We start from the raw sequence: 16,206 nt of genomic DNA, 5'->3' as shown, positions 1-16,206 counted from the left end.
TCAAGGCCTAGTTCAAGAGTCCTTCCTTCTTCATAAAGCCGTACCACCAACTCCAAGAAAAAAGCAAGCTCTCCTTTCTTTGAATCCCTATAGCACCTTATCTACATCCTTCTTAAGATCTTTATCATTCGTAACACTGCACTTTAGACGTTACCACATTATCTACTAGACTATATCCTCTTTAAGGTGCAAACACCAGATCTAATTCATTTTTGTATCACTCCACAACCCTTAACGTAAGAACACACAGATGGTAGTCTTTTATTAAATAAACAAGCATACCACACTGACACCCACAGTTTACAAAATACTTTTATAGGCATTTTTCATTTGACTTGCTCTTTGTATCAACCAAGGCATAGAGAAAGCAGATGGAAGAACTAAGATAAAGAGGGTCAAGAAATTTACTTAGAGGCCAGGAGCTATGAAAAGGTAGAGTCAATACTCAAGAGCAAGTCTTCCAGTTTAAAGCCAGGCATTATTTATTGTTACCACACCATACTACACCCTTCCCCTCCATTTATTTAAATCTTATCTGTCTTTATGGGTCAAGGTAAAGTCCCATCTCCTCTGTAACCTTCTCATTTGCTGAAATCATATAACACTTGTTACATACCGCCTTGTATTTTTATGTCTATGTTTTTTAAAAACATAAATTGGATTATACCACACCTTCGCCTAACACTCTCCAATGGCTTCTCAATGCATTTAGAATAAAATAAAAATCTTTTTTGTGATCCACAAAACCCAAATTGCCTCTCATCTTTATTATACCCTCCTTCACTCACTAGGCTCCAGCCACACAAGCCTCTTTTCTGTGTCTTCAAAGGGTCATGCTTTGCAACCTAAACGTCCGTCAACAGATGAACTGATAAAGAAGATGAGGTATATACAACAGAATATTACTCAGCCATAAAAAAGAATGAAATAAGGCCATTTGCAGCAGCATGGATGGACCTAGAGCTGATCATACTAAGTGAGGTTAAGTCAGAAAAAGAAAGACAAACATATGATATCACTTATATGCGATCTAAAAAAAAATGATACAAATGAACTTATTTACAAAACAGAAACAGACTCATAGACATTGAAAACAAACTACCAAAGGGGAAAGGGAGGGGAGGGATAAATTGGGAGCTTGGGATTAACAGATACACGCTACTGTATATAAAATAGATAAACAATAAGGACCTACTGTATAGCACAGGGAACTATATTCAATATCTTATAATAAGCTATAATGGAAAAGAAGCTGAATGAGAACAGATATATAGAGATAGAGACAGAGACAGAGATGTATAACAGAATCACTTTGCTGTACACCTGAAACTAACACAGCATTGTAAATAAATTATATTTCAATTTTTTAAAAAATGAGAAAAAAGAAAATGAAAGTCACACTTCTTCTTGATTTGATACCTTAAAACGTTGTTTTTTATCTTCCTGGGATGCTTAGATCATCACATAGCTGACGCTTGTCATTTAGGTCTCCATTTAATTATCAACTTCATAGTGAGGTTGATAAATTAGAAAGACAAATTAGCACATACACACCTCTCTTCTCCACCAATGTCTTATTTACCACTATAACCCCAGTGCCTAAAACTATGTCTGGCATATAATAAGAGGTTAAAAGATATTTACTGAAGTGATTAATAAAAGTAAAGAACAAGTTATCTACTTCTCTGAATGTCTACAAATACTAGCAGAATGCTTTGGGTAACTGATACCCAGCTAGTTAACTAATAGGCATAGGTCCACTGATAAAATTCTACTTAAACTAAGAAGATTTAGGAGACAGAATTACATTTAGTTAACTAGTTTCTTCATATAAACATTGAGATAAATTTATTACTTTTATTAACAACCGAACATTTTACATCCATTATCCCACAGGGACTTAATAAGCAAAACTAATTTTTCTAATGTAAAACTATATTTATTCCTTCTTTTTAATAACTAGAGGGTCTTCTTGATTAAAAAAATAATTCAGTCACAGAAGAAATACAAATGGCCATTTAAGACATTTAAATGTTGTCTCCTCTCTGGTAACCAGAAAAGGCAAAATAAAATGTTGGTAATAAATTTACAACCATCACAATGGCAAAAAGAAAAATTCTGAAAATATCAAGTATTCACCAGAATTTAGAGAAACGGTCACTCATATAAATTATCAGAGGGAATATAAAATTGCTAACTAAGCCTTTTAAAAAAAGGCAATTCGGTAGTACCTATCAAATGCTTTTGATCTGCAATTTCACTTATAAGAACATATCCTACAAAAACATTTCCAAATGTGTCAAAAGTTATCACTCAGATATCCTTTAAAGGACTGTTTGTAATATTAAAAAAAAAACGAAAAAACAGCTTAGTGCCCAACAGTTGATGGTTAAATAAAGCTTGATAGATTTCACTGTGGAATTCTATGTAGCCATTTGGAAAGATCTTCAAATCATACTGTTAAAAAAAAAAAAGTAAAAAACAACACTTATGGCACAATAACATTCTTAATGTTTATGTGTATATATGTTTGTATGTAAGTATATATGCAGAAAAAGGATGTACACCAATCTATTTACACGGTTATGTATTTGGAAGGAAATGGGAATGAAAAGGGCATAAAGGGTAGCTTTCACATCTTGCTACATCTCTGTACAGTTTTCAAGCATTTCATATGTTTTAAATATAAAAAGAGTATAGGTTAAAAAAAGTCACAAAATTTCGTTGTATAAAACTGAAAAATGCAGAAAAATTTAAGGATAAACACCAACAGAAAACTTTAAAGAGGAACACTACCAGAAATTACTACAAACCAGAATGTATAGTATTTTACAATGTTTTTTACACTGTCACTTTCTTTAATAAAAATGAAAAAAGTTGTATCAATTTATTTACTCCAGTACACCAACTGCTTAACTTCAAAGAATTAAATTTAGAAAATCATGCATGCTTAAGTAACACTAACTAAAGGAAACTATCAATCTTAATGCATATATTTTCCATAATGAAACATTTTTCATACATTTCTTCCAGCAGAGTCTATGAGGAAACTGATGTGGCCAATCACTACGCACATACTACAAAACAGGAGACTTCCTCTTTTCCTAGCCCATAGGACAATAGTGGATAATTACACAGGCTTGTGTGTAAAGGACACCATAGGACAATAGTGGATAATTACACAGGCTTGTGTATAAAGGACAACCAAAGCATCTGGAATTTTTCTGACACCAAAAATTAGACTCTGAGGGAAACAACTTTAATCAAAAAATAAAACAAATGCATTTATGAAAATTTCACAGCTAAAATCATTTTGTGGAGAAAGACTAAATGTTTTCCATACCTAATGAGGAACAAGGCAAGGTAGTCCAATTTCACCTCTTCTAATCAACACCGAACTTGAAATTCTAGCTGCTATAATTAGGCAAGAAAAAGAACTAGACCAGGGGAAAATAAAGAAATAAAACATTCTCTATTTGCAGATAACATATCTTGTATATAGAATATCCTAAGGAATCCGCTAAAAAACTATTAGAATTAATAAGTCGGCAAGATGGCAGGATACATGATCAATATAGAAAAATCTTCTGTAGGGAATTCCCTAGCAGTCCAGTGGTTAGGACTCAGCACTTTCACTGCCAGGGCACGAGGTTCAATCCCTGGTCGGGGAACTAAGATCCTGAAAGACGCGCGGAGCAGCCAAAAAAAACAAAAAAACAAAACACTACTGTAGTTCTACACAGTAGCAATGGACAATCAAAATTTACTTACAAAACAAGGTCCTACTGTACAGCACAGGGAACTACTAATTCAATATCCTATGATAAACCATAATGGGAAAGAATATGAAAAAGAATATATATAACTAAGTACTCTGCTGTACAGCAGAAATTAACACATTGTAAATCAACTATACTTCAATACAAATTTTTAAATTTACCTCCCAAAATTTAACTTACAATAATAATTCGCATTGCAATAGCCTTAAATAGAACACCTAAGAATAAATTTAACAAAAGAAGTGCAAGGATTGTACCTACAACAAAAAACACCATTGAAAATACTAAGGAAAATCTAAATAAACGGAAAGACATTCCATGTTCAGGTATTAGATGACTTAACATTATTAAGATGGTAATACTCCCAAACTGATCTCCAGATTCAATGCAATCCCTATGAAAATCCTTAACTGCCTTTTTTGCACAAATTGGCAAGCTGAACCTAAAATTTGTAGGGAAATGCAAAGGATATCCCCACCACCCTCCCCTGCTCCCACAAAAAAAAGACAATAAACACAAAGTCAAAGCGATCTAAAAGAGAAAACTTGAAAGTTCATACTTCCTGATTTCAAAAATTACTGCGAAGTTAGAATAATCAAGACTGTGTCGTACTGGCATAAGGATGGACATGTAAATCAATGGAATAGAACTGAGAGTCCACAAAATTAACTGAAAATAGACAGAAGATCAAGATGTAAGAACTAAAACTATAAAACTCTTAGGAGAAAATATAGGAACAAATCTTTGTGACTTTTAATTAGGTAAAGCCTTCTTAGGTAGGATACCAAAGCACAAACAACAAAAAGAAAAATTAACTAGACTTCATCAAAATTTAAAACTTTTGTGCTTAATAGATATCAACAAAGTGATACAACAGGAGAAAATATTTGCAAATCAACTATCTGTACCATAATTTATTTATCTGCCCCCCATTCAGAGTACTTAGGTTGTTTCCAGTTTTCGTTATTAGGTAGGAATTATTCATTCCATTTTACAAGTAGAAAGACTAGGGCTCAAAAAGGATAAGTAAATAAATTGCTTGATATTGCTCTGCTACAAAAGCACCAGAGTTACCACCTAAATTCACATCTGTATTATTTCTAAGTCTTTGCTTTTCCTTTATACTGTATCTCTACCCAGCCAACCCAAGGCACAAGATCTGCCAACCACATAGTAGTCTTTTGGTTGTTCTGTTGACCGCTGCCCTAGGCAAATTCTTTTTTCTTCTTCTTCTTTTGGGTCCATAACCAATGTCTCAAAAGCTAAGTGACTTGTCCAAAGTTACACTGCTACAATAGCCCAAGTGGTTGCCAACAAGTTACTTGCGGAAGACTCCATTTCTTTGTACTAAATTAAAGTTGACTCTCCCAAACACAAGAGTTTGTCTCTCTAGGAGAAGGAGAAATGTTGAAAGTCATATTAAGGGACTTGGATCCAGAATATATAAAGAACTCTTAAGATTCAACAATAAGAAGGCAACCAGCTTTTAAAATGGGTAAAGGATTTGAATAAACATTTCCCCCCAAAAGATATACAAATGGCCAATAAACACATGAAAAAATGCTCAACATTATTAGTCATTAGGGAAATGAAATCAAAAGCACAATAAGATAGCACTTTAAACATAAGGATGTCTATGATTTAAAAAAACAACTATTGTCAAGGATGTGGAAAAACTGGAGCCCTAACATACTGCTGGTTGGAATATAAAAACTGATGCTGCCACTCTGAAAAATAGTTTGGCAGTTTCTTAAAATGTTAAACATAAGCTTACCATATGACTCAGAAATTCCACTCTTAGGTATATACTCAAGAGAAATAAAAACATATCTCCATGCAAAAACTGTACACAAGTGTTCAAAGGAGCATTATTCATAACAGACCAAAGTGTAAACAACCCAAGTATCCATCAACTGATGGCAAAATATGGTATATCCATATAATGGAACACTACTTTGCTAAAAATGGAATGAAGTACTGATACATGCTACAACATATATGAGCCTTAGAAACATTAAGTTTAATGAAAAAAGCCAGTCACTGAAGACCATAAACTGTATGATTCCATTTATATGGAATGTCCAGAAAAGGCAAGACCATAGAAACAAGAAAGTAGATTGGCGGTTGTCAGAGACTTGGGGAGGTGGGAATGCAGAGTGACTACCACCGAGTTTCTTTCAGGTTTGATTAAAATGTTCTAAAATGAGTGGCAATGGTTGCACAACTCTGTGAATACACTAAAGACCACTGATTGTACTATTTAAAATAAAAGTAAATTGTATAGTTATTTTAAAAACTAGAAAAAGTAAATAACATAACACTGAAATGTTTCGTGTTTATTCTAAAAATGTATTTCCTTTCCTTTATGTTCCTAATGGAACACTGAAAGTTAAAAAAAAAAAAAGACAGATGGCTGACTTTCTGCAGATTTGCTCAGGCAAACAAGTTCTAATCCACTGAGCATAACCCTGTCTTCATGTTTCACTGAATCATGTCTTGAGACGTGTTTTTGAAGAGAGAAAAAGGAAAGATGGTGAGAATAGCACAGGAAGGGCTTAATACTTGATTTGCATGAAGGCACATATTTTTGATTAGTCTAACTCTAGTCATTATGAATTTATTCATAGGCCAATATTAGACTCTGCTAATAGCAAAATTAATTGTAGTTCTAGACACTAGCAATGGACAATCAAAATTAAATTACAAAAACAATACCCATTATAATAGCCTTAAAAAAAATACCTACGAATTTAACAAAGTAGTTCAAGGACTGTACCCTGAAACATTTTTCAAAAATTTAAAAGATTAAGGAAAATCTAAATAAATGGAAAGACATTGCATTTTCACGTATTAGATGACAACATTATTAAGATAGGAATACTCTCAAGTTAATCTCCACATTCAATGCAATCCCTGTGAAATTGTTTATAAATTCTGAGGTGCTGGATATTTTATTATCCAAATCAATTTAATATTATTTGTCAGGTATCTATCACCTACAGATACAACAGGTGGCAGGTGCTTAAGAGACACTAAGATTAAAAAAGAAACTCATGGAACTTAAAAATCCAGTGGCTGGGGCTTCCCCGGTGGCGCAGTGGTTAAGAATCTGCCTGCCAATTCAGGGCACACGGGTTCGAGCCCTGGTCCGGGAAGATCCCACATGCCGCGGAGCAACGAAGCCCGTGCACCACATCTACTGAAGCCCGCGTGCGCTACAGCCTGCGCACCACAATGAACAGTAGCCCCCGCTCGCCACAACTAGAGAAAGCCCACGCACAACGACGAAGACCCAAAACAGCCAAAAACAATAAATAAAAACAAATAAATTTTTTAAAAAATCCAGTGGCTGATGCAGAAACAAATTATTATGGAAACTCTCGTCAAACTACACAAGCCAGGAGTGAAATAAGTCAAAGTACCCTGGAGGAAAAATACATATATACAGAATTCCATACCTAGCAAAAATATCTTTCACAATGGAGACTTTTTCGGACAGACAAAACAGCAGACCTGCATTAAAAGAAGTGTTCAAAGCCATCCCTCTGGCCAGAGAAAAATATTACATTAAAACTTGGATCTACACAAAGGAAAGAGAAATGTTTGAAAAGGTATGTATAAAAGTAGGTAAATGACTTTTCTCATTTTAAATTTCATGTCTACACATAACATACATAAGTTATACATATATAGAAATAAAACATATGACAAGAACAGTACAAAAGACAAGAAGAAGAAAATGGAGGCATGCTCTTGTAATGTTATATTATACATGAAGGTAGACTATGATAAATTAAAGATGTATATTACAAAACCAAGGATGTATAAGCACAGGGAACTACTTTCAATATCTCATAATAACCTATAATGAAAAAGTATATATAAATTACTGAATCACTTCAATGTACACCAGAAACACAACACTGTAAATCAACTACACTTCAATTAAAAAAAAAAAAAAAGTTAAAAAGAAACCCAAGGAGAAACTCATGTGAACATGAGTTAGGCAAAGTTTGAGGACACAGGCGATGACAAAGAACACAAATCATAAAAGGAAAAATTGCCAAATGAGATTTCATGAAAATTTAAAACTTCTGCTTTTGAAATTACTGTTAAGGAAAGGTGAGCCAGGAAAGGTGAGCCAGTGGCTCACCTTTGCAAAACATGTATCTGATAAAGAGTTTGTATCCAGAATATGTACAGAACTCAATGAGACAAACAACCCAATTCATAAAGAATATGGAGAAAACATTTTAAGACACTTCTCAAAAGACATGAAGAGCAAATAAGCATACAGAAAGATGCTCAACATTATTAGTCATTAGGGAATTGCAAATAAAACCACAATGATATACCACTCTACCTCTACTAGAACAGCTAAAATCAAAGACTGACAAAAACTGAAGTCTCAGTGAGAATGTGAAGCAACTGGAATGCTCATACACAGCTGACTAGAACGCAAAATGGTACAGCCATTTTGGAAAACAGGCTGGCATTTTCTTATGAAGTCAAACATTCACTTAACCATACAACACAGTAGTCCCACCCCTAATTTGCTCACAAATAATAAAAGCAAAAGATCTATATTCAAATGTTCACAGCAGCTTTGTTCATAACAGCTCAAAACTGGAAATAACTCAACTGTTTATCAACTGGGTAATGGGATAATCAAATTGCAGTATATTCATAAATGGAATATGACTCAGCAATAAAAAGGAACAAACCACTGGAACATGCAACAACATCAGTGAATCTCAAAAGCTGGCTAAGTGAAAGGCAGACAACAAAGATTATATACCATATAATTCCATTTATATGACATCAAGAAAGGTAAAACTAATGTGACAGAAAGTAAATTAGTGGTTGCCAAGGACCACAGGTAAGAGTAGGGGACGGACTGCAGAGAGGCACAGGGAACTTTTGGGGGCAATAGGAATGTTCCAGTTATCATGATTGTGGTGATTCATCAAACCCATTTAATTGCACACTTAAAACTGGTGAACTGTACTATATGTAAAGTTATACCTCAATAAAACTAGTTTTTAAAATGAATGAATGAAACATGTCCAATATACGGGGGTGGGGGTGGAGAACTCTAATTAATCCAAGCCTGGATATAATAAGTATTCATAAAAGTGATCTCGGGGCAATAAGCATTAAGAGAAATCACTTTGGGATGAGATTAATGAAGGCTTCATAGATAAGATGACACATGAACTACGGTTGAAAAAATGGACAAGTAGGATTGGCCAATTGAGGGTAGGGCATAAACTAACGTACAGGGGGCTTATAACTCCATGTTTTTAAAATGGTAAGGAGTCCAGTTTGTATTGTCATCAACACATACAGTGAGAAATAAGGTTATTTTGGGTCAGTCTATGGTGGAGAATCTTAAATGCTCAGTTCAAGAATTTGACTCTGTAAAAATGTTTTACAAAAAAATGACAGAATCAAAGTGGCATTTTGAGATTAATTTGAATGCAGAAAACAGGAAGGGCTCAAAGAGAAAAAGCCGAAATGCAATCAGAATCAACAATAAGGATGTAAGCTACAGAGTTTCGAACTAAATAAGAGTAGACCAGGGCTTCCCTGATGGCACAGCAGTTAAGAATCCACCTGTCAATGTAGGGGACACAGGTTCGAGCCCTGGTCCAGGTAGATTCACATGCCATGGAGCAACTAAGCCTGTGCGCCACAACTACTGAACCTGCGCTCTAGAGCCTGTGGGCCACAACTACTGAGCCCACATGCCACAACTACTGAAGCCCACGTGCCTAGAGCCCGTGCTCTGCAGTAAGAGAAGCCACCGCAACGAGAAGCCCACGCACCGCAACGAAGAGTAGCCCCTGCTCGCCGCAACTAGAGAAAGCCTGAGCACAGCAATGAAGACCCAACACACAGCAATGAAGACCCAATGCAGTCAAAAATAATTAATTAATTAATTTTAAAAAAACAGAGTAGACCAAAGACCATTACAGAAGGACAAATTGGAACAAGCAATTCAGTAGAACTCAGGAGGGAGAGGAGGTAAGTATTACTAAGGTTTTGGCACTGGATGCTTGGGAGAAACTACTGCCACTTAAAACACGTGCACAAGCACACACAAATCAAAAAGTTCTTAAAACTAGACGTTACATAAACAAGGTTAAAAGACTCACAAAAATACTAATACCACAAAAAACACTTAATATCTCTACTACAAAGAGCTCTTATAAATTAGAAAAACATCAAATAATGAATCAAGAAATCAGAACATCCAACATACAGATGAAAAGAAAGGCAGCCTTATTAGATATTAAAGAAACACAAATGAAAAAAAATAACGGGACATCTGACAACTCCAAGCAATGGTGGGACTGAAGAAACAGGTATTCTCACACTGTTGGGAAATATAAATTGGTAAAAGCCTTCTGAAAGGGCAATATGACAGTGTATCAGAACTATAAACCTGTAAACCATTTTTGACCCCAGCAATTTTATCCCTAGGAAATCCAATCTAGAGGAGATAATGGGCAAATGCACACAAAAATTCTGCGACAGATGCATAAACATAGAAAAAAACAAAAAATAAAAAAAATAAGAATCTAGCAAAATGGACTTAGCCAAAGAAGTTATGGTATATCCATACAACAGAATACTAGGAGCCAATATAAAGAATATACTATGGAGTACAGGGTACAAAATAGCATTGTAGTATGTTATGTAAAATCTTATGTCCTTATGCATATACGCATAGAAGTCTAGAAGAATGTTCATCAAAATGTCATGGGGATGATCATCTCAGTTAGCTGGATTCAAAGGGACTTTTAATCTCATACTTTTCTATACTAACAAAATTTCTACCATGAGCCTCTATTATTCTTTGTAGATATGTGAAAAATAATGAAGAGCAATATCAGAAAAAGAAATGACTCCAAGAGAAGTGAAATAATTTAATGGTGGATAAATTAAGTTTGAAGTGTCAATAAAATACTTCAGTGAAAGTATCCCTATACAACTGAAAATGCAAAAAAACGGAAAAGAAACAGAAAATGGGCATGCAGCCCATGAACTACTTTCGTTTTCAGTTCCTCTCACCACCTTTTTCATTTCCATTTTATGCAAATTCCAATTTTTAACCTAGACTTTAATCCTCTAACCTACATTTATTTTCCAAATATATTAAGAACACTAGATTCTACCATAATTTGCACGTGCAGAAATTCAAGGAACAAAATCACTGCGAATAAGTAATACTTTTCATAATACTTTTGCTTCCAACACCCACTTTAAAGTTTACAGATATCTACATATGAAACAAAGCCAACCAAAAACAAAAACAACAACAAAAACTTAAATGATATTCATAGAAAGCATACAGAATAAGAGAAAAGATTTAAATGACCATAAATATGAATATTAAGCAACATTAATTTTCAGCTGGTTTCTCAAAAACAGCTATTAATTTTTCAGTCAGGAAATAAAAGCTTGACATACAGTCTACTCAGAAAATTTTCACCAAGAAAAACAGATCATTTATCTTGATCATACAACAGAGTACAAATATAAATACTACGTATGAATTTATTCTTTTTTTTTTTTTTGGCAGCGCTGGGCAGGCAGCATGTGGGATCTTACTTCCCGGACCAGGGATGGAACCCATGCCCCCTGCATTGGAAATGCAGAGTCTTAACCACTGGACTGCCAGGGAAGTCCCTGAATTTTTTTTTTTTTTTTTTTTGGAAGTCCCTGAATTTATTCTGTTCACACTAAAAGTGACTCCCAGCATCCTTGACTCATTCCAGTAAAGCATGAGCTAGAAGGGGGAGGTTCTTAAATTTTCTCCTTATAAATCAAAACAATTACTCCCCCAATCCTAGAGTATACATAAACCAAAACAGCAAGTAAATTTAGAGATATAACTGGCATTTATGCAAAAGCTGGTTTGCATTAATCTGTGGACAAAAATATTCAAATTAATTCAACCACTAATAAATATACTTTGGAATCTGTCCTCTAGGAGCTTACAATCTAGTAGGAAAAACACAAATTTTTAAAAGCTCTACAGCAAAGATAAAATAAAGTGCCGTAGGAATATAAGGAAAGGAATTAACTTTTTCTGGATGAATGGAGTAAAGGTCTCAAGATGGTGGAATTTGAGCTGGGTTTTGAATGCAAAGCTGGAGGCAGAGAAGAGGAAAAAAGGCATTTCAAGCTAAAAGAACAGCAAAAGGAAAAATGTAGAGAAATAAAAGTGCCTCTAAAAATGGAACTCTGATAGAATGGGACCAGATATAAAAGGCATTACCTGACAATGCATTAGAAAATTTGGACTTAATTAATGGAAGTGATACAATCTAACCAAAATTTTCAGCAAACTCTCCTGAATAAAGAATGAATTGGGAAGAAAAGAATAACAGGAAGTCTGATTACAAATGAGGGCCCGAACTAAGGTACTGGAAATGGAATAAATATTAGTGTTAGAACAAAAATGTGAGAGAATGAGTAGATATAAATGTCAGGCAAGGTTGGGTCAGAGAAGCAGCAAAACACAAGCCCATCTTGGAAATGAAAGGATTACAGTTTGGAGACTTAAGACAGTTCACTTAAATTCCCATTCCTTCTGAGTGTTTCTGCATTTATCCAACTATCCTGTATTTTTAACACTTTTGAAAAGCATTTTAAGAATTCAATTCATCTAAGGATATTCATGACTTATTTCCAGTAAGTACATATCAAATCAGTATTTTATGAGTAATAGCTTTTTTAAAATTCTGGAATGTCTTCATTTCATATATTTTTGAGCACTAGTTTTTAGGACAAAACACTAAATAATCCACAACAAGAAATACTGCGTATCATATGCAAATGAATACTAATAAATTCATTTAAATTTCCATCTAGGGTATGCCCATCTTTAGATTCTCAGGGTCTCAATATTATTCCATAACAGAGGTTTCTGCTGCTTCTTGGTGGAAGAGAAGTTCCACAGGTTCAGAGAGAGAATCAATTATATATAACAATTTATTGTACTGATTGTAACTGGTCTGACTTGAGTGACTTCAGACCAAGACATCCCATGGCAAAACAACCCTCAATAACTATTATTAGTGTCTTCAAAAAATGTTTTTAGCCTCCTATTCATAAAACCTACAAATTAAAAGACAAAATGAGCTGAAAGAACCTTTAGGAGAATTTGGTTTTTTTAATCTTCAAAATGCTGCAAAGATGGCCAGGAAACAGAAATTAACACGTAAATAACCAAACAGGGGGTGAATTTTAGCTAAACAGATCATTAAGTGAGGTGGTCAGCTCCCTTGAACCCCATGTGAGGTTCAATACAGCACAATATCAAGAGCTGGTACTTCAGAATCAGCCCAGGGTTTGAATCCAAGCTGACCTTGGAACAAATCACTTAACTTTTTAGAGCTTCCGTTTCCCAATCTATCAACAGGAATGTTCCAACCCCAACATGGGTTTTGGAGGTGAATATATGTTAAGTATTTATCAATGCCTGGCGTTCAGTAAAACCTAAATGTCGGTACCACTGCGTCTCATTCTGAACAGCCCCTCTCTTCAGTCCACCTGCACATTTATTATAAGGCCTATCAGCAGAATTATATGACTTCTCACACCCCAACAGTCAAGTAGCAAAGGAAATATGGTAACCCGGTTATACAGAGGAAAAAGGAAAGCTAAGAAGGGACTTGATGAAAAGCATGAGCAGCAGAGGGCTGAAGATTCAGATGGTGGCAAAGAGCAGGTTGTGAAGTAAAAGTCAATAGAATAGAGAGAATTTATTCTAGGAACTAACACAGAGAAAATCTTCATTCCATGGTCTCAATACCATTTTGAATGTGCATGCATTTCCTTAAAAATATCTACAGTGACAATTCATTCATATATAAGCTCCATGTGGGCTGGAAAAAGACCACTCTGCTATTTCCTATAGCAAAACACACAGTCTCTATTAAATCCTTATATATCCAGGCCCACAATATTTCACATGCTCAATAAACGCCATCATTCCTTCCTTTACCTATCCAACAACTATTAAGAGTCTACTTGTGCCAGATACTACACTGAGCACTAGGAATACAACGGTCATCAAGACAGGATGATTGCCTTCATGGAGCTCGCAATCCAAGAGTCTATTCGTTAAACAACATGGGCCACCTATCACAATGACTTAAACAAAACTTCTTGCATTAAGCTGGACAAGATAGTTCAATTAGTTATTCCAAAACAGTAATAACACATTTGTTATATTTAAAAATCAAGTTCTTCAATCAACTATTTTAACTATAAATTCTGGGCCCCATATTTTAAGCAGGACATTTGACAAACTAGGTATAATATAATGTGAAATCAAAAACTGTATGAAAAATGAGTTTTTTGACCCAGAGAAGAAAAGACAAAACAACTGTCTTGGGCTTCCCTGGTGGCGCAGTGGTTGAGAATCTGCCTGCTAAGGCAGGGGACACGGGTTCGAGCCCTGGTCTGGGAAGATCCCACATGCCGCGGAGCAACTGGGCCCGTGAGCCACAACTACTGAGCCTGCGCGTCTGGAGCCTGTGCTTCACAACAAGAGAGGCTGCGATAGTGAGAGGCCCGCGTGCCGCGATGAAGAGTGGCCCCCGCTTGCCACAACTAGAGAAAGCCCTCCCACAGAAACGAAGACCCAACACGGTCAAATTAAAAAAAAAAAAAAAAACAACTGTCTTTACATTTTGAAGAGGCAGCATACAGGTTTGCTCTGAACTATTCCAAAAAGTTAAACTTGAAGCAATTAGTAGAAGTTACGTGGAGGCAGATTTCTGTTTCAATATGAAGAATTCTAGCATTTCAAGCTATTCAATAAAAATTCCACCACGTTACATTTCTGTAATAGTCTGTAATATTTCTACACTTTGCAAAACACAAATCTTTTTTTCCCTTTAAAAAAAATCAGATTTATTGAGATGTAATTTAAGTACAGCAAAATTCACCAATTTTAAGTGTACATAAAACACAAATTTTCATTTAATCCTTGGAATAATAAAACAAAACCAAGTATTTCGCTGTTACAGTTTAGGAAACTGAGTCTCCCAGGGTGTTGCTAAGACACTGGGCAAACCAGAAAGTCCCAAATCTAATGGAATAAGCTGTCTCAAAGTAACATCTTCCCACCTCTAGATGTATACAGGCACACAACCAAAAGGCTGGATGTCAGGAATGTTGGCCAAAATATTCTAAAGCTTCTTCCAAACCCAACCACTTAGAAACACTGGTGGTCAACACAGACACCAGGAAAAGATTCAGTAATGAATGGTCCTCTAGAATGCAAGCCTCATGAGGGCAAGGACCTTGTCTCTCTTTATTGCTATATTCCAGTCCTTAAAACAGTACCTGGCATATAATATGTGCTCAATAAATATTTGCTAAATACAAATAATCCCAAATGCACATACCACTGCTCTGAAATAAATATAAAATACACAGCACTATCAGATAATAAAGGACCTCACTGAAGTATCCAGCAACTAAAAGGCCTGATAAACAAAAAATCCATTCCTAAAATTGCATCATACACTTAAAATTGCTATCTAAAGCACTGAAACTTTGACCTACTCCGTCAAAAACAAATTCATCTGCAAAAAAATGCAAGCCTTTTGGCAAACCTATTTTAATTAAAGTAAAATATAAACTCGTACAAGACACAGAAGCTAGATATGGTGAAATGAGTTTTCAATGTTGATAGTCTTTGCTTAAGGCATCAACTAGCATTGAAAGTGTGCTTGAACCCTGCAAGAATGAAGAGATTTATACAGCTGGTTTGGTTTAAAGACAAACGCACACAAATCTCCACTCGCATCACATCTTTACACTTACTAGGCTGACGCTTCAAAGAGATCTAATTTTACTGGTACACATGTTGTATTGAGATTCAACATAACCGTGCTTAGAGGTACTCAGCAGCTGCTTGGCATTACTGAAAAGTAAAACCAATAGGAAAAAACAACAGATGCAAACAATTCGTAATACTCTAAACTATAAGGCCTAGAGTTTCTAGACATCTAAAAGAATTTAAGAATCTGTAATATCCTCAGAAGTTACTTTTAATTCATTTTGCTTAACAGATAAATACATATCAATGCACACACCATTTTTGGAGAACAGCATTATATAACAGGCAAGGTATTAACAGCTATATTAAAGAATTACTCCAATTTAACTAAAGTATACCTTTCAAAGATATTTGAACAAAAATCCTGACACTTAAAGGTCTAGTTAACTTTAAAGTATGTGTAAACAGTAATTTAAAGTGCTAGCAGATAGTGTGATAGTTTAAGGAACGTCCAGTACTAAGCCATTCACTCGGTGGCTACACTGGATTACACCAACTAGCTTATGTTTATATTACATTATTAGCAACTGGGTGTCACCACAAACCAACACAGAAACCACA

General features: G+C 35.0%; 1 protein-coding gene across 2 annotated transcripts in view; it reads right to left on the bottom strand.

Annotated features, from left to right (window-relative positions):
* Positions 1-16,206, bottom strand: part of CDK13 (cyclin dependent kinase 13) — a 110,256-nt gene that overhangs the window by 91,522 nt on the left and 2,528 nt on the right. The window lies entirely within an intron of this gene.

The sequence above is a fragment of the Aethalodelphis obliquidens genome, unplaced genomic scaffold, assembly GCF_003676395.1.
Source record: "Aethalodelphis obliquidens isolate GAN/ISIS:26980383/991018 unplaced genomic scaffold, ASM367639v1 scaffold27, whole genome shotgun sequence".
Taxonomy (NCBI): domain Eukaryota; kingdom Metazoa; phylum Chordata; class Mammalia; order Artiodactyla; family Delphinidae; genus Aethalodelphis; species Aethalodelphis obliquidens.
This window is presented reverse-complemented; position numbering and strand designations above follow the sequence as displayed.